The sequence below is a fragment of the Triticum aestivum genome, chromosome 2B (assembly GCF_018294505.1).
Source record: "Triticum aestivum cultivar Chinese Spring chromosome 2B, IWGSC CS RefSeq v2.1, whole genome shotgun sequence".
NCBI lineage: Eukaryota > Viridiplantae > Streptophyta > Magnoliopsida > Poales > Poaceae > Triticum > Triticum aestivum.
In genome coordinates, this window is record NC_057798.1 from 749453384 (window position 1) to 749476851 (window position 23468).

At 46.3% G+C, this 23468-nt stretch overlaps 2 pseudogenes; both read right to left on the bottom strand.

Moving 5' to 3' along the window:
• Nucleotides 1-1562: 1562 nt before the first annotated feature.
• Nucleotides 1563-13264, bottom strand: LOC123042433 (receptor-like protein 1; annotated as a pseudogene).
• Nucleotides 13265-14440: 1176 nt separating this feature from the next.
• On the bottom strand, nt 14441-19129 carry LOC123042434 (receptor-like protein 45; annotated as a pseudogene).
• Nucleotides 19130-23468: the final 4339 nt, after the last annotated feature.

Here is a 23468-nt window from a genome sequence, read left to right on the forward strand (position 1 = left end):
GTCTCCAACAAGTTCTATAGCTAAAAGATGGAGGAGAATCGCTCAACTAGTGAGCATGTGCTCAGATTGTCTGGGTACTTCAATCGCTTGAATCAAGTGGGAGTTAATCTTCCAGATAAGATAGTGATTGACAGAGTTCTCTAGTCACCATCACCAAGTTAGTAGAACTTTGTGATGAACTATAGTATGCAAGGGATGACGAAAACGATTCCCGAGCTCTTCGTGATGTTGAAATCGATGAAGATAGAAATCAAGAAAGAGCATCAAGTGTTGATGGTTGACAAGATCACTAGTTTCAAGAAAAGGGCAAAGGGAAAGAAAGGGAACTTCAAGTAGAATGACAAGCAAGTTATCAGTCCCGCGAAGAAGCCCAAAGCTGGACCAAAGCCTGAAACTAAGTGATTATACTGCAAAGGAAATGGTCACTAGAAGCGGAAATGCCCTGAATATTTGGTGGATAAGAAGGATGGCAAAGTGAACAAGGGTATATTTGATATACATGTTATTGATGTGTACTTTACTAGTGTTTATAGTAGCCCCTGAGTATTTGATACTTGTTCGGTTGCTAAATATTAGTAACTCGAAGCAGGAGTTACAGAATAAACAGAGACTAGCTGAGGGTGAAGTGACGATGTGTATTGGAAGTGGTTTCAAGATTGATATGATCATCATCGCACACTCCAAGATTGGAGTTACAGATATTCCATTAAGTTACAAAAGTCTATTGCGAAGAGTTCACATGCTTTGATCTCAAAGGAGGTATGCTGGTGCCACTGGCCATGAAATCAGATTCTGGAAAGGGTAAAAGGTCGTCAAGAACAAGCAAGAGAAGAAATTAGCGGCGACTTTGCTAGTATGAATGCATGAACCTCCACCATTTTTGTATATGCTAAGATTCTGCATGTGAAGCGGCTGCCCTTTTAAGATTCTGCATGTTAACTTCTGACTTCATGTGAGAAGTGCAAGGTCGCTCTTTCTTTGGAGTTTCTCTCACTGTACTAATCAAGTTCATCTGATACACTCAGCGAGAAAAGGTAGAATCCACTACAAAATACAATTACATTACGTACTCAGAAAGAATTTTCAGGAGTTCACAGTACATAACTGTAATATTGTTTACATTACATAACCTACAATTTGTAATTGTTCAGGCAACTATGGCTTGAGAATTACAGATCTTCCGCAATGATGTGTAATAACTCAAGCACTATCAATAATCGACATTTTGCTGAACTATCTAAATCTCAATGTTTTAGATAAATTCCTTTTTACGGACTATTACAGAGATAAAATGATTTTAGCAAAAGTTCAAAAATAGAGTAGACTGATGATCTCAAAGGAGGTATGCTGGTGCTACTGGCCATAGATCAGAAACTGGAAAGGTTGTCAAGAACAAGCATGGAAAGGATTTAGCGGTGACTTAGCTAGCATGAACCTCCATTGTTTACTGGCCATACATTACAGAGCCAAAAAGAAATTTAAGGAAGCTCCATCTCAAGCACTACATGAATGTAGTAAGGTGGTTCACGTTACACAACTTGCAATGTGTGATTGCTCAAGCACTACAGCTTGAGCATTACAGATTTTCCGTAAGGATGGCAAAATGAGAACCCGAGAGTGGCCCAAAATGTCAACACAAAGCCAGCAGCTGTGACCACATATAGAACTGGGTCACTGGCTGTCTCTTCCACAACTTTCCCCACAGCAGGATCTGGACCGGGAGCAGCACAAGTATTCCCCTGAGTAATATTGTGAAGGTTGGTGTTGCCTAGGTAGCTGTCCATGCCGAATGAGCTGAGCTGACCAGAGTTTGGTCTGCATCCTGACAAGTTGTTGTGTGAGAGGTCCAGAGCTGATAACTGGGTCAACGGCCAAGGTATTGGTCCACTCAACTTGTTGTGTGAGAGGTCCAAGCTTTTTATCTCCTCCATGCCGCCAAAGGTCGCGGGGATTGAGCCAATAAAGAAATTGTTGGCTAGGTTGAGGGATTTGATGTGGCTCAGCTTTCCTAGCTCCCAGGGAAATTTTTTTTTAGAACGAAGGCTCGTGAGGAGCCCGGCTTTGAATTAACAAAGCCATCAACCGGCCAGGAGTTACAGCAAACAACCAAATTACAGCGGTCAGAAGGATACAATGGGAACATTGGACTGAAACGCTAACTACAACCTCCACAAGCAGCTAATGCAAAGGAAATTAAGATTACAGCTTGCAAAGGCCGAGCACTCCACACTAGGATCATATGAGGAAAAGCAGAGCAGCAAAGCAGGGCATATCCGACCTTCAAAGATGGCCATGCTCCAGGAACACCTAGAGAAGAAGGGGAACAACATCTTCCATCTCAATCACCGAAGAGGGACCCTACCCCCTCGCCATGGCTCCTAGGCGCCGCACCGTCGGGGTTTCGAGGAGCTCACCCTAGAGCTCGAAGAATTCCGCCCTCACATCGGAAGGTGGACATAGTGCGGCCACTTCAATTTGGGATATCCCTAGCCGGCCGCTCCGCCACGGTCCATGCCCAGCTAGGTGGAAATACGCTTCGTGGAATCGGACGATGAAGAGGAGGCAGCTCCGTCCCTCACCTGCAGCGCCTCCCGACCGCATCCCGCCTCCCTAACGGCGCCTCCAGCAAGGTCACGGCGCGCAAGGCGCCGCCGCCGCCAAATCCGAGAGGATATAAGGTTTTCACCCGGGCAGGGTGGGGCGGGGTGGAAGCAGGGGACCTCGGCTGCGCCCCCATGGAGGAAAGCAGCACCCTTGGGCGTTGCCGCCGCCGGACCGGCCGGACCGGCCAAGGTTTCCCCCGGTCCCCTAGCTGGCCACCAACTCGCACCAACGCCAGCGCCAGAGAGCAAATCACAAGCCACCGCCGAGGGCGAGAGAGAGGTAACCGGGAAGGGATTTCGAACCTCCAGATCTGACGAAGAATCTTCGCGCCGCGGCCGGATTCCACCAACCACCCGCCGCCCGCGCGGCCAGGCACACTGGCCAGCACCCCTGCGAACGCCGCCCACCGCCCGACGATGCCGCCTCTCCGGTTGGGGCCGCCGCCCCAGGAACCACAGGCCTCCGAGAGGGGATGGAGCGCCGAGATCCTCGCCGCCACCTTCACCGGCGCCCGCGCAGGCTTCCCGACGGCCGTCTCCGGTAGCGGCGAGGGGAAGAAGGGAGTGGAGGGGGGTGGCGGTGGCCGCGGAACCCTAGTCGCCCCCGAGTCGCCCAGGGGGGCGACGCGAGGGCCGGGGGGGCCCTCTCTCCCAGGGAATTTCGCCATCCAACATGTTTGCAGATAGATCGATCCCTGACATCGAAACAAAGAAACTGTGACCATATGTGTATAAATTCCCTTTAGTAGCGAAAGTTAAGTCTACTAAGTCATAAGTATTGGTGTAGAAGTATGACACAACTTGATGAACTGGCTGAAAAATTTGATCATCTGTATCACCTTTGAAAGATATATTACCAATACATACCTGTTAGAATAAATCCGAGGCATACCGTCGATCTTCCGAGGACCAAGCAATCACACAAGCACGACACCGAGATTTGTTAACGAGGTTCACCAATATGGCTACATCCCCGGGGCCTGACTATGGACGCTCCTCCCCATGACACCGCTACAATACCGCACCCGGTCGCCCAGGACACCGGCACATGCCGCCGGCTTCCCCTGCGTTCTGGTGCTATTATGTTGGCATAGGTTACATTGTGTGTCTACCCCCGCTATATAAGAGAGGCCTAGGATACAAGTGTCCTACTAGGACACGACTCCACATCCTATGTAAACACGGTACAACTACAAGTCCAACTGTAACCTACCTTGTACACAATATTCGACACAACTCCAACAAACTCCACCTTGGCGAATATTCTCCACCACCTTGAATTCGTCAATGCGTCAAACTTCCATGTACATTGGACTTGAGCTTATCCCATGAGCACCACTGCTACTCCAAAGACTCCATGTGACTCCACCTGCAACTTGTAGTTCCTTTTTTTCTTGACCACAGTCAACACTTGAGTAAAATTAAGTTCCTTGTTACTCTAGTTTGTGCTCCCAACTTCCAGAGTATCCGTCCAACGCCATCACACACCGATCACTGACCTGCGTGAAAGTGAACAACTCACATATTGGGTGTAACACATAAGAGTTACCTGAACTCAACATCACCTCTCCTTTCTTGACCGCATGTCTGAAACTTGAAAGAATTTCACCGTTGCTTGTAGTCATCCCGAGTCAAATTCGCAGTTGCCTCACCACATGTATGACCACCAGAGCCCTGGCCCGTCTCCATGTCCCGTGCATACCGCACGCCTCGTCGCTATTACCGCGTCGAGCCTTCGCTGTCCCGGTCGAGTCTCAAGGGTCGTGAAACCACACCACTCAACACCCATTGCAAAGTACCACCGATCATCACCGACCGATGACGAGTTTCACTCTTCCATCAGACCACTGGGCTCCAGTCCAAATTACATGTCACTCACTTTTCCCCGCTGAATAGGCTTCGATTCTCTGGATCCTTACACCGTAGCCCCTCAATCCAGCTCCACCTTCAACATGACTCCATGGTAGATGATCAGTCCACCCCGCGTCCCGTCGACTTCAAGCTCACATGCGTATGCCATCTTGAATCAACCCCACGCCATAGTCTTGTCGAAGCCACACAAGCCCTCAGGCCCGTGCCACGTGTTTCCACGCCCAGAAGTCGGTCACCATCAGCATCACGCTCCTATGTCGTCGTCGCCGATTCCACCACCGTCTTCTGTACCAACCGACTCGCGTCGATCCATCAGACTAACAAGCCTGACCCAGCCGAACTTCCCCAGACTGCAACCATCTGCAACTCCTCACAGTCCTCATCATCCATCTGGCTTGACATCCCGCAACGCCTTCAAGCATCCCTATTGTGCCAACAAATTTTCACTCTTGTCTACCATAACCCAAAGCTTTCAGTCCCATTGAACTTCTCCACCTCAAACCTGGTACCTGTTGCTGCCACGATTCATTGTACGGCTGACCCTGTGAATAAATTATCTTGGCTCAACTTCAATGCGTAGCTCTTGCTTTGTCAATGCTTTTCCATTCTGATGCACTTCGTTTGGAGGCAATCTAGATGTTGCACGTCTATGTCTCGGCCACTAGGAGAACACGTCTCCTCCAGGGACTCGGTCCCTCTTTTTTTTACAAACAAATCTGTTTGCCTACTTCGATACGTAGCTTGTATCGTATACATCCGGCCTCCGTAGCCCCTCAGCCAGCCGCGCCTGCGTGTTGCCTCGCTCCTGCGCTGCTACGCCTGGGCACCTGCCCTGCAGGCTGCAGCGCGCCAAGGGACTTAGGCCAGCACACTTCTCCGCGTCTGACTCGGTAGAGAATCCGACCTAGGCTTCCAACGCCCGTGCCTCGCTCTTCGGATCGAACCCGGCCGCATGTCCATGTCGATACGAGTCGCCGCCACGTGCACCCACGCCTTGCCCAAATCGGTGAAGTCTCCTGCTGGGACGCCTCCGCCGCAGTAGTACGCTCGCCCGATCAAGCCGTCGATCGACCGCCGCATCGTCTGCTGTTGTCACACGCACACGTGCCTTCCGATCGCTTCCTTTAGATCAACAATCCATAACCTCCGGACAACCTAGCTCTGATACCACTTGGTATAATAAATCCGAGGCATACCGTCGATCTTCCGAGGACCAAGCAATCACACGAGCACGACACCGAGATTTGTTAACGAGGTTCACCGATATGGCTACATCCCCAGGGCCTGACTATGGACGCTCCTCCCCATGACACCGCTACAATACCGCACCCGGTCGCCCTGGACACCGGCACATGCCGCCGGCTTCCCCTGCGTTCTGGTGCTATTATGTTGGCATAGGTTACATTATGTGTCTACCCCCGCTATATAAGAGAGGCCTAGGATACAAGTGTCCTACTAGGACACGACTCCACATCCTATGTAAACACGGTACAACTACAAGTCCAACTGTAACCTACCTTGTACACAATATTCGACACAACTCCAACAAACTCCACCTTGGCGAATATTCTCCACCACCTTGAATTCGTCAATGCGTCAAACTTCCATGTACATTGGACTTGAGCTTATCCCATGAGCACCACTGCTACTCCAAAGACTCCATGTGACTCCACCTGCAACTTGTAGTTCCTTCTTTTCTTGACCACAGTCAACACTCGAGCAAAATTAAGTTCCTTGTTACTCTAGTTTGTGCTCCCAACTTCCAGAGTATCCGTCCAACGCCATCACACACCGATCACTGACCTGCGTGAAAGTGAACAACTCACATATTGGGTGTCACACATAAGCGTTACCTGAACTCAACAGCACCGCTCCTTTCTTGACCGCTTGTCTAAAACTTGAAAGAATTTCACCGTTGCTTGTAGTCATCCCGAGTCAAATTCGCAGTTGTCTCACCACATGTATGACCACCAGAGCCCTGGCCCGTCTCCATGTCCCGTGAATACAGCACGCCTCGCCGCTATTACCGCGTCGAGCCTTCGCTGTCCCGGTCGAGTCTCAAGGTTCGTGAAACCACACCACTCAACACCCATTGCAAAGTACCACCGATCATCACCGACCGATGACGAGTTTCACTCTTCCATCAGACCACTGGGCTCCAGTCCAAATTACATGTCACTCACTTTTCCCCGCTGAATAGGCTTCGATTCTCTGGATCCTTACACCATAGCCCCTCAATCCAGCTCCACCTTCAACATGACTCCATGGTAGATGATCAGTCCACCCCGCGTCCCGTCGACTTCAAGCTCACATGCGTATGCCATCTTGAATCAACCCCACGCCATAGTCTTGTCGAAGCCACACAAGCCCTCAGGCCCGTGCCACGTGTTTCCACGCCCAGAAGTCGGTCACCATCAGCATCACGCTCCTATGTCGTCATCGCTGATTCCACCACCGTCTTCTATACCAACCGACTTGCGTCAATCCATCAGACTAACAAGCCTGACCCAGCCGAACTTACCCAGACTGCAACCATCTGCAACTCCTCACAGTCCTCATCGTCCATCTGGCTTGACATCCCGCAATGCCTTCAAGCATCCCTGTTGTGCCAACAAATTTTCACTCTTGTCTGCAATAACCCAAAGCTTTCAGTCCCGTTGAACTTCTCCACCTCAAACCTGGTACCTGTTGCTGTCACGATTCATTGTACGGCTGACCCTGTGAATAAATTATCTTGGCTCAACTTCAATGCGTAGCTCTTGCTTTGTCAATGCTTTTCCATTCTGATGCACTTTGTTTGGAGGCAGTCTAGATGTTGCACGTCTATGTCTCGGCCACTAGGAGAACACGTCTCCTCCAGGGACTCGGTCCCTCTTTTTTTTACAAACAAATCTCTTTGCCTACTTTGATACGTAGCTTGTATCGTATACATCCGGCCTCCGCAGCCCCTTAGCCAGCCACGCCTGCGTGTTGCCTCGCTCCTGCGCTGCTACGCCTGGGCACTTGCCCTGCAGGCTGCAGCGCGCCAAGGGCCTTAGGCCAGCACACTTCTCCGCGTCTGACTCGATCGGTGGAGAATCCGACCTAGGCTTCCAGCGCCCGTGCCTCGCGCTTCGGATCAAACCCGGCCGCATGTCCATGTCGATACTAGTCGCCGCCACGTGCACCCACGCCTTGCCCAAATCGGTGAAGTCTCCTGCTGGGACGCCTCCGCCGCAGTAGTATGCTCGCCCGATCAAGCCGCCGATCGACCGTCGCATCGTCTGCTGTTGTCACACGCACACGTGCGTTCCGGTCGCTTCCTTTAGATCAACAATCCATAACCTCCGGACAACCTAGCTCTGATACCACTTGTTAGAATAAATCGGAGGCATACCGTCGATCTTCCGAGGACCAAGCAATCACACGAGCACGACACCGAGATTTGTTAACGAGGTTCACCGATATGGCTACATCCCCGGGGCCTGACTATGGGCGCTCCTCCCCATGACACCGCTACAATACCGCACCCGATCGCCCTGGACACCGGCACATGCCGCCGGCTTCCCCTGCGTTCTGGTGCTATTATGTTGGCATAGGTTACATTGTGTGTCTACCCACGCTATATAAGAGAGGCCTAGGATACAAGTGTCCTACTAGGACACGACTCCACATCCTATGTAAACACGTTACAACTACAAGTCCAACTGTAACCTACCTTGTACACAATATTCGACACAACTCCAACAAACTCCACCTTGGCGAATATTCTCCACCACCTTGAATTCGTCAATGCGTCAAACTTCCATGTACATTGGACTTGAGCTTATCCCATGAGCACCGCTGCTACTCCAAAGACTCCATGTGACTCCACCTGCAACTTGTAGTTCCTTCTTTTCTTGACCACAGTCAACACTCGAGCAAAATTAAGTTCCTTGTTACTCTAGTTTGTGCTCCCAACTTCCAGAGTATCCGTCCAACGCCATCACACACCGATCACTGACCTGCGTGAAAGTGAACAACTCACATATTGGGTGTAACACATAAGAGTTACCTGAACTCAACATCACCGCTCCTTTCTTGACCGCATGTCTGAAACTTGAAAGAATTTCACCGTTGCTTGTAGTCATCCCGAGTCAAATTCGCAGTTGCCTCACCACATGTATGACCACCAGAGCCCTGGCCCGTCTCCATGTCCCGTGCATACCGCACGCCTCGCCGCTATTACCGCGTCGAGCCTTCGCTGTCCTGGTCGAGTCTCAAGGTTCGTGAAACCACACCACTCAACATCCATTGCAAAGTACCACCGATCATCACCGACCGATGACGAGTTTCACTCTTCCATCAGACCACTGGGCTCCAGTCCAAATTACATGTCACTCACTTTTCCCCGCTGAATAGGCTTCGATTCTCTGGATCCTTACACCGTAGCCCCTCAATCCAGCTCCACCTTCAACATGACTCCATGGTAGATGATCAGTCCACCCCGCGTCCTGTCGACTTCAAGCTCACATGCGTATGCCATCTTGAATCAACCCCACGCCATAGTCTTGTCGAAGCCACACAAGCCCTCAGGCCCGTGCCACGTGTTTCCACGCCCAGAAGTCGGTCACCATCAGCATCACGCTCCTACGTCGTCGTCGCCGATTCCACCATCGTCTTCTGTACCAACCGACTCGCGTTGATCCATCAGACTAACAAGCCTGACCCAGCCGAACTTCCCCAGACTGCAACCATCTACAACTCCTCACAGTCCTCATCGTCCATCTGGCTTGACATCCCGCAACGCCTTCAAGCATCCCTATTGTGCCAACAAATTTTCACTCTTGTCTGCCATAACCCAAAGCTTTCAGTCCCGTTGAACTTCTCCACCTCAAACCTGGTACCTGTTGCTGTCACAATTCATTGTACGGCTGACCTTGTGAATAAATTATCTTGGCTCAACTTCAATTCGTAGCTCTTGCTTTGTCAATGCTTTTCCATTCTGATGCACTTTGTTTGGAGGCAGTCTAGATGTTGCACGTCTATGTCTCGGCCACTAGGAGAACACGTCTCCTCCAGGGACTCGGTCCCTCTTTTTTTTTTTACAAACAAATCTCTTTGCCTACTTCGATACGTAGCTTGTATCGTATACATCCGGCCTCCGCAGCCCCTTAGCCAGCCACGCCTGCGTGTTGCCTCGCTCCTGCGCTGCTACGCCTGGGCACTTGCCCTGCAGGCTGCAGCGCGCCAAGGGCCTTAGGCCAGCACACTTCTCCGCGTCTGACTCGATCGGTGGAGAATCCGACCTAGGCTTCCAGCGCCCGTGCCTCGCGCTTCGGATCAAACCCGGCCGCATGTCCATGTCGATACTAGTCGCCGCCACGTGCACCCACGCCTTGCCCAAATCGGTGAAGTCTCCTGCTGGGACGCCTCCGCCGCAGTAGTATGCTCGCCCAATCAAGCCGCCGATCGACCGTCGCATCGTCTGCTTTTGTCACACGCACACGTGCGTTCCGGTCGCTTCCTTTAGATCAACAATCCATAACCTCCGGACAACCTAGCTCTGATACCACTTGTTAGAATAAATCGGAGGCATACCGTCGATCTTCCGAGGACCAAGCAATCACACGAGCACGACACCGAGATTTGTTAACGAGGTTCACCGATATGGCTACATCCCCGGGGCCTGACTATGGGCGCTCCTCCCCATGACACCGCTACAATACCGCACCCGGTCGCCCTGGACACCGGCACATGCCGCCGGCTTCCCCTGCGTTCTGGTGCTATTATGTTGGCATAGGTTACATTGTGTGTCTACCCCCGCTATATAAGAGAGGCCTAGGATACAAGTGTCCTACTAGGACACGACTCCACATCCTATGTAAACACGGTACAACTACAAGTCCAACTATAACCTACCTTGTACACAATATTCGACACAACTCCAACAATACCGCTAGCGAACCTGAAAGTCTGTTATGCGACAAATCAAGTATCCTCAAGTACACGAGTCTGCAAAGGTTTGGAGTGATCTGCCCTTCAAACTTGTTTCCGCCCAGTGAAAGTAGCCTAATGCTGTCAAGATAACGTACCCAGTTTAGGTTGCCCGTGAACTGATTGTGTCTGATATCCAAAGCAATCAGACTAGATGTGTTGTAAAGGAGAAAAGAGATATCGCCAGATAAGGAGTTCCCAGTAAGGTTAAGAAATTTGAGCCCTATGAAGCAACTGTTTGGTACAGACCCTGTGAGGTTGTTGTGCGATAGATCTAAAAGGCGAATTCTTGTGAAGCCACAAATGTGTTGACCAATTTTGCCAGTTATATGGTTACCAGCAAGATTCAGGGCTCTCAAATAAGACATATTCCAAAATGACGTATCGAGTTTGCCAGACAGCTCGTTATCATGCAAATCAATGACGTTTATAGACTGTCCTGCCAGATCATGAGGTAATGTCCCTGTAAATTTGTTACCATCCAAGCACAATTCAACAATATTGGTCAGATTATTCATCCCACCAAAAGAGGGCAGGCCTGGCGCAGTGGTGAAGTCCTCCCCACTTGTGCCAAGAGGTCGTGGGTTCGAACCAGCCTCTCTGCATTGCACTTTGCAGGGGTAAGACTAGGTTCCTATAATCCCTCCCCAGACCCCACCTTGTGTGGGAGCTTCTATGCACTGGGTCTGTCCTATTCATCCCACCAAAAATCGGACCACCAAGCTTGTTGTTTGAGACCTTCAAAATCAATAGCAGGGGATAATTAATAAAAACACAAGCTGGACCTCCCCAGAAAGTTTGTTGTTTGATAGGTCTAAAATTCCCATGAAGCTGATCTCGCACAGTGACGTTGGTATGTCCCCAAACAAGTTGTTACTAGAAAAATCTAGAACAGACAAAATTGGAAACATTGAGCTGAGGTTGGCCGGCAGCTGTCCTGCGACATGGTTCATGTGTATATCGATACTGCTGAGAGAATATTGGGTATGCCATATTGGGTCCAGCGATCCAGTTAGCGAGTTATTCCCAAGATTTAGAACCTGTAGTGTTGCTTCCTCTGTAAACAACCAATTTGGCATGCTGCATGACAAGTTATTGTTGGACAAATCAAGCACCTCTAAATGACGCTGTGTGCGTAAAAAATGTGGTTCCGCAATTATGTTCTTGTCAAGGTCACAAGCAGAGAGCAGTAGTTGTTTCAACTGGAACGGAGGTGTCCATCCGGAAATATTAACAGCCAGGTTGGCATTGCCTGAAAGATCTATCTCTTCAAGTTTTGTGAGGTTTCCAAGCCAAACGAAAGAAAGTCTACCACTCAGATTGTTTTGGGAGAACCGAAGACTCTTAAGTGACGATGAAAGATTCGAAGATGGATTTATCGGAAATGGTCCTTCAAAATAATTAGTTGATAGATTTAACTGTTCAATGTGTGGTAGCGAAAACAAGAATGTTGGAATGTTTCCGATGAATCGGTTGGAACTCAGATACAACTCCCGTAGGTTCAGTAGATTTTCAAATGCTGCAAACATAGGAAAATCATGTAACAATTAGAAATATTGGCAACACTCGTTTTTAGCGTGATAAGCGGGAAATGCTCTGTACCTCGTTCAATCGGCAGTGCTCCACTCATGCTATTACCGTGAAGACATAAGACATCAAGTGGAACTGGTTCTGACGAGAAATTAATAGGAAAACGTCCCACAAAATTATTATATGAGAGATCTAGGAACTTCAGATGAGGAAGTGCAAATATTGACACTGGGAGAGATCCACTGAATAGGTTGCCATGCAAATTCAAGTTCCTGATGTTTCCAAAGGCTGAGATGTAAACAGGTAGTATAGTTATTGTGGAGGGTGTACAATTTGAGGTATGAAACTTGATGTTCCTTTTTAAAATATAAGTAATATAATTTTTACCTTTAACTGGGAGAGTTCCACTGAGGCCATTAATGCTGAGATCTAAGACTTCAAGTGAAATGGGCCCTGAGGATGAACTAACTGGAATATGCCCACCAAAGTTATTGCTGGAGAGATCCAGGATCTTTAAGTGAGGGAGTGAAAATAGCGGTTCTGGGAGGTTTCCGCTGAAGCTATTCTCAGACATATTCAATTGTCGCAAGTTTCTAAGATTTTCAACAGCTGCGAAGTGTGTAGGGACAACATGAGATGATTATCGGTATGGGTACGAAAAATTTGATATCTATCTCAGTACTGTAAGAAGTAGTTATAATTTTGTATTACCTGTGGTTGGAAGACGTCCATTCATGTTGTTATAGTTGAGAACCAAGACTTCCAGTGAAACAATGCGCCCAATAGTTTCAGGGAAACACCCTTCAAATGTATTGTCACTGAGGTCGAGATATCGAAGCTTGGATAGTCCAACCAACCCTGCAGTAGTTTTAGTTTGTACAGTCGTGAGAATAAGAGTGACCACTCACACATGTTGTTTTATGAGAATTTGGAGCAGATACATACCTTCCAAGCTTAGTGAACGGAAAGAATTGGATGATAGATCTAGGTACTGAAGCTCGTGGAATGCAGAAAATACCGTCGAGTTTAAATACTGAGGGACATCTGGAATTGTTAGGTTACTTAGGTATACACCCGAAAGGTAGAGATGAGACACTCGCTTTGTTTCATTGTTGCATTTCACAAGCTCCCACGAGCAGCAGTCATCATCATCCTTCCTCCATGAATCAAGCGCAATCAGGGAATGCGCTCTCATAAGGAAAGACCTGATGTCCATTAGTGCAGCCCTCTCCTCCATCAAGCAGCCGGAGGACAAGTGAAGTATGGACTGTAACAACAGAAATAGTAGTATCAACGATCCCCATGGCAAGAAGCTTCCCATATCTGATAGTAATAAGCTTTCCCCTCTCCTGTCTGTGCGCATATAAACTAGCGTTGGGCTGTATGGTAGTTCCTAGACTTTGAGGGGGAAATGGTGAGTGGTTCTAACGCCTGCAGGCTTGCTTTATCTTTCGCTAGCTCCCTAGTACTTGGTATTATAGACAAGGACATGCCAGGAATACAAGTCCAGGAGTTTACTTGGACCAAGACTCAGAAATCGTACACCATCCACACAGGCTGGGGACTGAGGAAGGCGGACTAGGCCCTGGGCAAGTATGTGTGGTCGGTGCTCTGCGCGGATTTCGCCACTGCCAGTTGCGTCCGGCCGCCGGAGATGGCGACGGCCGAAAGCGAACGAGTCCTCACTTCTTTCGCCGGGCCGGTAATAAGGCCGGCTAACTCATTTCTTCCAGGCCTACTATTGCATATCATAGCTGGGTGGGGGGCTGCTTCTGCCAGGGCTATATCTCGCCTCCGGGGGTCGCCAGCCCATCAAGCGGTTTTAGAAAGGTTCTATGGATCGGCTCCGAACGGTTTTAGAACCTTCCGTTTGTTTTTTTCTTCTGTTTGTTGCAATGTGTTCTCTTATATCGGCTTTTCTGCTTTTTTAACATTTATTTTCAAGTACATGTCTAGTTTTTCCAGTACAGGCTATAAATTTTTCTTTTGGAATACACGCATAACATTTTTTGATGCACGTTGAATATTTTTTTAAATACATGATGACCATTTTTATGAATCCATGTTTGAACATTTCGTTGGATAAATTTAAGTTTTCTAAAAAATACACATTGTAATTTTTAATGTTATGAAACCATTTTTTCATTAGATGAACATTTGTTTCAGATTATATATACATTTTTTTAATGTCACAGATATATTTTTTTCCACGTAAGAACATTTTTTGAAATGTCACATACATTTTTTTTCACTTGTAAAAATATTTCGTACATTGTATAAATATATTTTAAATGTCACAAAACATTTTTTTGAAACATGTAAACATTTTTTGCCAGCATCAATAGTACGATGTGTTATTTTCTGCGCATGTAAAGCTTCTGATACATTCTCTGTAAGAAAAGTACAATCTGTTACAAAGGAGTAGGTTACATTACGGAGCCAGAAAGGAATTAAGGAAGCTCTGTGGATCTTACATTTAAAGTATACTGTAGCTAACATGTGTAATGCTCAAGCACTATATGACTTGCAATGTTTAATTGCTCAAGCACTACAGCTTGAGTATCACGGATCTTCCGTAAGGATGGCAAAATGAGAACCCAACGGTGGCCCAAAATGTCAACACAAAGCCGGCAGCTGTGACAACATATAGAACTAGGTCATTGGGCGTCTCCACATCATTCCCCACAGCAGGACCTGGACCGGGAGCAGCACAAGTATTCCCCTGAGGACAGTCCCGCCGATTTGTGCCCCCGGCCCTCGCGTCGCCCCCCTGGGCGACTCGGGGGCGACTAGGGTTCCGCGGCCGCCGCCACCCCCCTCCACTCCCTTCTTCCCCTCGCCGCTACCGGAGACGCCCGCCGGGAAGCCTGCGCGGGCGCCGGTGAAGGTGGCGGCGAGGATCTCGGCGCTCCATCCCTTCTCGAAGGCCTGCGGTTCCTGGGGCGGCGGCCCCAACCGGAGAGGCGGCATCGTCGGGCGGTGGGCGGCGTTCGCAGGGGTGCTGGCCAGTGGGCCTGGCCGCGCGGGCGGCGGGTGGTTGGTGGAATCCGGCCGCGGCGCGAAGATTCTTCGTCAGATCTGGAGGTTCGAAATCCCTTCCCGGCTACCTCTCTCTCGCCGTCGGCGGTGGCTAGTGATTTGCTCTCTGGCCCTGGCGTTGGTGCGAGTTGGTGGCCAGCTAGGGGACCGGGGGAAACCTTGGCCGGTCCGGCCGGTCCGGCGGCGGCAACGCCCAAGGCGCTGCTTTCCTTCATGGGGGCGCAGCCGAGGTCCCCTGCTTCCACCCCGACCCACCCTGCCCGGGTGAAAACCTTATATCCTCTCGGATTTGGCGGCGGCGGCGCCTTGCGCGCCGTGACCTTGCTGGAGGCGCCGTTAGGGAGGCGGGATGCGGTCGGGAGGCGCTGCAGGTGAGGGACGGAGCTGCCTCCTCTTCATCGTCCGATTCCACGAAGCGTATTTCCACCTAGCTGGGCATGGACCGTGGCGGAGCGGCCGGCTAGGGATATCCCAAATTGAAGTGGCCGCACTATGTCCACCTTCCGATGTGAGGGCGGCATTCTTCGAGCTCTAGGGTGAGCTCCTCGAAACCCCGACGGTGCGGCACCTACGAGCCATGGCGAGGGGGTAGGGTCCCTCTTCGGTGATTGAGATGGAAGATGTTGTTCCCCTTCTTCTCTAGGTGTTCCTGGAGCATGGCCATCTTTGAAGGTCGGATATGCCCTGCTTTGCTGCTCTGCTTTTCCTCATATGATCCTAGTGTGGAGTGCTCGGCCTTTGCAAGCTGTAATCTTAATTTCCTTTGCATTAGCTGCTTGTGGAGGTTGTAGTTAGCGTTTCAGTCCAGTGTTCCCATTGTATCCTTCTGACCGCTGTAATTTGGTTGTTTGCTGTAACTCCTGGCCGGTTGATGGCTTTGTTAATTCAAAGCCGGGCTCCTCGCGAGCCTTCGTTCTAAAAAAAAAGTATTCCCCTGAGTAATCTCGTGAAGGTTGGTGTTGGGTAGGTAGCTGTCCATGCTGAATGAGCCGAGCTGTCCATAGTTTGGTATGCATCCTGACAAGTTGTTGTATGCCACAGAGAATGCCCCCAATGATGACAATTGATTTAACTACCAAGGTATTGGTCCACTCAGCTCATTGTGGGAGAGGTCCAAGCTTCCTATCTCCTCCATGCCGCCAAATGTCGCCGGGATCGGGCCAACAAAGAAATTATATGACAGGTTAAGGGATTTGACATGGCTCAGGTTCCCTAGCTCCCAGGGAATTTCTCCATCCAACGTGTTTGCGGATAGGTCGATCCCTGACATTGAATCGAAGAAATTGCGACCGTAAGTGTAGATATTTCCTTTGGTAGCAAAGGTGAAGTCTCTTAAGTCATAGCCACTGAAGTAGTCATCTATATTACTCTCATATACTGACTGAAAAATTGCATCGTCCCTATCACCTTTGAAAGAGATATTACCCATACATGCTGGCAGAGAACCTGAAAGCTTGTTATGTGAAAAATCAAGTATCCTCAAGTACATGAGTCTGCACAGGGTTGGAGTGATCTGCCCTTCAAACTTATTTCCGCCCAGCGAAAGTAGCCTAATGTTTTCTAGGTAACTTACCCAATTAAGGTTGCCCATGAACTGATTGTGTCTGATATCCAAAGCAATCAGACTAGATGTGTTGAAAAGGAGAAAAGAGATATCGCCAGATAAGGAGTTCCCGGTAAGGTTAAGAAAATTCAGCACTATGAAGCAACTGTTTGGTACAGACCCTGTAAGGTTGTTGTGCGATAGATCTAGAAGGAGAATTCTTGTGAAGCCACAAATGTGTTCATCAATTTTGCCAGTTAAACGGTTTCCAGCAACATTCAGGGCTAACAAATAGGGCAGATTCCAAAATGACGTATCGAGTTCCCCAGACAGCTCGTTATCTTGCAAATCAATGACGCTTATAGACTGTCCTGCCAGATCATGCGGCAATGTCCCTTTAAATTTGTTACCATCCAACCACAATTCATCTATATTATTGGACAGATTATTCATCCCACCAAAAATTGGACCACCAAGCCTGTTGTTTGAGACCTTCAAGAGGTATAGCCAGGGATAACTAGTAAAAACACAAGCTGGAACCCCCCCAGAAAGTTTGTTGTTTGATAGGTCTATAAGTTCCATGGAGCTGATCTCACATATTGACGTTGGTATGTGCCCAAACAAGTCGTTACTAGAAAAATCTAGAACAGCCAAGCCTGGAAACATTGAGCTGAGGTTGGCCGGCAGCTGTCCTGTGATATGGTTCATGTGTATCTTGATAACACCGAATGAAGATTGGGTATGCCATATTGGGTCCAGTGATCCAGTTAGCAAGTTATTCCCAAGATTTAGATCCAGTAGCGTTGCTTCCTTAGTAAACAACCAATTTGGCATGCTACCTGACAAGTTATTGTTGGACAAATGAAGCACCTCTAAACGACGCTGTGTGCGTAAAAAATGTGGTTCCGCAATAATGTTCTTGTCAAGGTCACAACCAGAGAGGAGCAGTTGTTTCAATTGGAACGGAGGTGCCCATCCGAAAATATTAATGTCAACAGCTAGGTTAACATTGCCTGAAAGGTCTATCTCTTCTAGTTTTGTGAGGCTTTGAAGCGAAATGAAAGAAAGTCTACCACTCAAATTGTTTTGAGAAAAACGAAGACTCTTAAGCGACAATGAAAGATTGGAGGAAGGATTTATCAGGATTGACCCTCCCAGCAAATTATTTGAGAGATTCAACCGTTCAATATGTGGAAGCGAAAACAAGGATGTTGGAATGTTTCCGCTGAATTGGTTGGAACTCAAATACAACTCTCGTAGGTTCTGAAGATTTTTAGTTTCTGCAAAATAATAAAATCATGTAACAATTAGAAACAATGGCAACATTACTTTCACTGATCTAGGTCGGAATTAAATGCTCATTCTGTACCTCGTTCAGTGGGAAGAGCTCCACTCAACATATTAGACTCCAGATGTAAGACCTCAAGGGGGACTGGTGCCGAAGACAGACTAATAGGAAAATGTCCCTCAAAGTTATTATGTGAGAGATCTAGGGACTTCATCTGAGGAAGTGCAAATAATGACACAGGGAGAGATCCGCTAAACTTGTTATGACCCAAATTCAAGCTCCTGATGTTTTTAAAAGCTGCGATGCATACAAGTTGTATAATTAATACAGGTGGCAGAAACTGAGGTATGAAACATGAAACCATTTTTCCAATGTAAGTTTTTTTTTTACCTCTAACTGGGAGAGTTCCGTTGAGGCGATTAAAACCGAGATCTAGGACTTCAAGTGACATTGGCCCCGAGAATGAGCCTATTGGAATATGCCCATCGAAGTCATTATAGGAGAGATGTAGGAACTTTAGGTGAGGAAGTGCAAATAGCAAAGCTGGGAGGCTTCCGTTCAAGCTATTCCAAGAAATGTTCAGTTGTCGCAAGTTTCTGAGATTCTCAACAGCTGCAATGTGTGTAGAAGACGAGTTTATGAATATGCAATTTTTTACGGCTACCTTAGCACTCTACTATAATTATGCACAAATCTCTACCTGCATTTGGAAGACCTCCGGTCATGCCGTTACCGTTGAGAGCTAAAACTTCCAGTGAAACAATTTGCCCAATAAATTCAGGGAAACCCCCTCCCAACCAAGTGAAACTGAGGTCGAGATTTCGAAGTTTGGCTAGTCCAACTAAACCTGCACGTGTTTTTGTTTGTACAGCAACGAGAATAAGAAGTCATCGCACATACATATATTGTTCTAAAGAAAAGAGAATTTGGAGCACAAACGTACCTTCCAAGGCTAGTGAACATCGATAACTGTATGACAGATCAAGGTATTGAAGGTCATGTAATGCAGAAAACACCGTCGAGTTTGCATACCAACTCCCTTCTGAATTAGTTACACATACAGAGGAAAGGTTGAGATGAGACACTCGCTGTGTTGTATTGTTGCATTTCACGCGCTCCCACGAGCAGCAGTCGTCACCATCCTCCCCCCATGAATCAAGCGCACTCAGGGAATGCGCTCTTACCAGAGAAGACCGGATGTCTAGTAGAGCAGCCCTCTCCTCCACGAAGCAGCCAGAGGACAAGTGAAGCATGAACTGTAACGACAAAAATAGTACTATCGAAGACACTAATCCCCATGGCAAGCAGCTACCCATAGCTAGACTTTGGGGGAGAAATGGTGAGTGGTTTTACAGTTCTGCAGGCTTTGCTTTTATCATACTAACTACACAACAACATGCCAGGAATACGAGACAAGGAGTACAACTTGGCACACACGGTCAGTTTACTAGCTTGCACCGAGTCTTCATCAATCATTCATCCTCCACAACAAATATTGTTTTAAATATATTTTGATGCATTCTTGACCAGGTGGATGGCCAATTAGTCGCAGCCGGCATCAGGTGCCGGCCGGGACTTTTCAAGTTCTAACAAGGACGTCATATGGGGTCCAAGTCCAACAATGGAGACAGGGGCACAAATGCTTCTTGAGAATACATATTTTTTTTTCGGTAAAGAGAATACATACAACTTCAGTATCCTTCATCACCCACAGGAAACCATGTTGTAAATATATTTCGATGCATTGTTGACCAGGTGGATGTTTAGTCGTAGCCAGCATTAGGTGCCGGCTAGACTTTTAAAGTTCTAACAACGTCATATGGGCCCCGAGAGAAACAGGGACGACACACATATCATTCACATAGTATGTTACTTCATCAATCATTCACATAGTATGTTTCTTCATCAAACCAAGGTTTCCGGGGCCACAAATGTACCAAATATAACTAGAAAACTTGAGCAATGCATATCTAGTACTCCCTCTATTCCCTTATACAAGGCCACAAACTCAGATTACAGATACCAAGAGTGAATTTAATGATTGCTTTGCAAGTCAACTTTTCTTTTTGTTAACCGGGATGCCACAAGCATGTAACGAATGAATGAGAAGAAAGTAGCTAAGTGTCATTATGACTACATGCATGTAAGTATTAAAAAATTACTACTAGTACGAGAAAACATCATTAATTTTTGCCTCGGTTACTATTGGTGGCTTTGTATTGATGCAAAATGTATTTTTGATAGTTACCTTGTATAAGGGAATGTAGGGAGTACAGTAGTACTAGTAGCAAATTTAGTAACCATATGGAAGATTCAGAAGAGACCAAATAAAGATGTACCTGGAGCAGTCGGGAAGAGATTGTTCAAGGAACGCATGACCACAAATGTCACCCAATACCAGATCGGCAATGACCGGACATCTCCACTGATGCGACACCCTACCGCCAGTCATCCCGACCACAAATCTCACGCAGTAGCAGCTCGACAACAGCTGGACATCTCAGGCGATGCGACACCCTACCGCCAGTCATCCGGATCACACCATGGCCGCCATCTAGCCATCCACAATCCGCAGCCGGCATCTCGGCTAGGGAGGCAGGCAAGCGCGGAGTTTTGAGTTGTCCCTAGGGCCTAAGCATTTTTTTTTTGAGAATCTAGGGCCTAAGCAAATACTCCCTCCGTTTCTTTTTACTCCGCATATAAGATTTTGTCAAAGTCAAACTACACAAATTTTGACCAAATTTATATAAAAAATTATGAACATCTACCGTACTAAAACTATATAGTATGAAAATATGTTTCATGGTGCATCTGAATATACTGATTTCATATTGTGAATGTTTATATTTTCTAATATAAAGTTAGCCAAACTCTATAAAACTTGACTTTGACCAAACCTTATATGCGAACTAAAAAGAAACGGAGGAAGTATGTGCTCAGTGTCTGCCCGGATTTCTCGCCGCCTGCAGGTGCGTCCTGTCACCGGCGCTGGCGGAAGGTGGCCAGCGTCTGCCAGATCGACAACAGCGGACTAGTGAATGACTATCTCCTGGGCTTTTTATTAGACAGAAAATATCTCCTGGGTCATTGTTGGGCTGCTTTTACCGGTATTTCATATATGACTCGCGTTGCGTCAAAAGAGTGGTCCTATACACCGGTGGAACTATGTACAACTCTGGGGTGGTTGTGCCCCCCAAACAAAAGCTTTGGACCAAACAGTGAAGTTTTTTTTGAGGAAGGGCCTAGATGAGAATCTTTTTAGCATTGTGCACCCTCAAATACTCATGTTTTAGGCCTGGCCCCCAGCACTTTCTACATGGATCTACCATTGGTCTTATATAATTCACCTTGCCCTAAAATGGTGGCATCCCTAGACGCGGGTCGTTCAATAGTACTAGCTACTGTACAGAGCGCTGCATCACCCTTTATGTTTTTGCTACGTCTGGTTTTTCTATTTTTACTAAAAAGCAAGTTTTCAGTTGGTTTTATTTTTTAGGTTTTAGAACACAACAATATTACTTAATTTGTAAAAAGTGAAAATTTTCTAATTTACTATTTTTATGAAAATCTCAAACAATTTTCGAAATTTATGAACATTTTCTGAAAATTCCGATCAAATTTTGCAATTCCAAACATATTCCTATTACCTTAAAATTGAAAATTTTGGAACACCTTTTTAAATTTCCAAACAAATTTTGAGAATTCAAACAAAATTAAAAATTCTAAACTTTCCTTTAAATTCTGAACAATTTTTAAAAGTGTGAAGAAACTTGAAATTTCGAAAAAATATTTTTCGAAAAAGAAAACACCTTTTTGAAATTTCTATTTTTAAAAACTATGAACATTTTTGAAAACGAACACTTGTTTTGGAAAAAAGTGAACAAATTTTTAAATGAGCATCTTTTAAAACTAGGAACAAAATTTGAAGTTATGATATTCTCTAAAATAATCATGAACAATTTTGAATTTTTTGAACATATTTTTACCAAAAGTGAGGATTTTTAGAAATTCCAAACAGTTTTGCTTTTTCTTTACAATTTTAAATTTTTTTGAATGACAAAGGAAAAAAAGACAGGATAACAGAAAAAACAAAAGTTAAAAAACTACTCACTCTGTCCCGAAATGTAGGACGTTTTTTTGCCACTATTATAGTGTCAAAAAACGTCCTACATTTTGAGACGGAGGGAGTAGTAAATATAGGACCAGACAGGAACCTTCTAGAAGATCTCAAACCTGTAAAAATATTGGACAAGAATAAGGTTCCATAACCGGGATCTGTGGAATATACGAAAGATTAATAATGGGCTAGCCCATCTCACGATGCCTCACGCTGTTCCCTGTGCGTTTGGTCCACAACCTTCACAGCAAGTGTATGTGTTTTCCATTTGATAAAAAAAGTTCAAAAACTGTATGTGTTTTCCAAAGAATGTTTAAAAATTCCAGAGTTTGTTTGCATTTTCCAAAATATGATCAGAATTTTAATAAAATAACAAATTTAAAATTGTTCATATTTTTTAAAATATTTTTGGAATTTCAATTTTGTTTTCACATTTTCAAACATCTTTGGAATTTTAAAAAATTCTCTTTTTTCAAAAAGATGAAATTCTGAAAATAGTTCCCGTTCCCAAAACATACTCATCGATTTCAAAAGGCAATCGCAAAATTGAAAAAAAGAAGTCTGAGTTTTAAATCCAGAATTTGAAAAGTGTTCAGTTTTTAAAAAATTGCTCTCAAATAATAATAAATATTCGCTACAATGCCATTTTGCTACGGTGCCAATTGGCCACTATATTTGATCCGCTATAGCACCCTGTTTAGAGCTCGACATCTGCTTGCTTCACTGTGTTGCCAATGGGGCGGCCCAGTCAAGGTGCGCAGTGTTGACTGCTTCAAATAGAAGCTCTCACTTTTATCATTTATATGCCTCCACCTTTTTTTTTACTAGGCCACTCGTGTATGATTAGCTTTATGGTCAAACTGCATCGCCCGCTAGGCTTGTATCATGTTTTAGTGTAACAATATAGTAAATACAAAAAAGTCCACAATAATGAAAATGCAACTATAAATTAATATTTCAGTAGGGACAATGTATTTGTTAACTCTTTTCTCTTGAGTTGCATGTAACCGCGAGAGTTCCGTTGAGGCGATTAAAACTCAGATCTAAGACCTCAAGTGAATCTGGCCCTTAAAATAAGCTTATTGGAATATAACCACAAAATTATTATTGGAGAGATCTTGAATCTTTAGATGAAGAAGCTCAAATAATGAAGCTATACCAAGACATATTTAATTGTCGCAAGTTTCTTTTTTTCTGTGGGAAACTTCCGATATGTTCATCTTCGACTACGGCAATACACTAAGCATCAAAAATAATAAATATTATTCATAGACCACCTAGCAATGACGACAAGCACTGAAGCGAGCCGAAGATGCACCGCCATCATCGCCTCTCCCCTCGCCTAAGCCGGACAGAACTTGTTGTAGTTTTTTTAGAAATGGAGGATGTACCCCCGGCCTTTGCATCTGGACGATGCATGCAACCATTTTATTAATCATTCACAAAGACCATACAAGGTGATACATCAATAAGCGTGAAGCCACCATCTTAGCAACGTCTGTTGCTATTTCTATCCCCTTG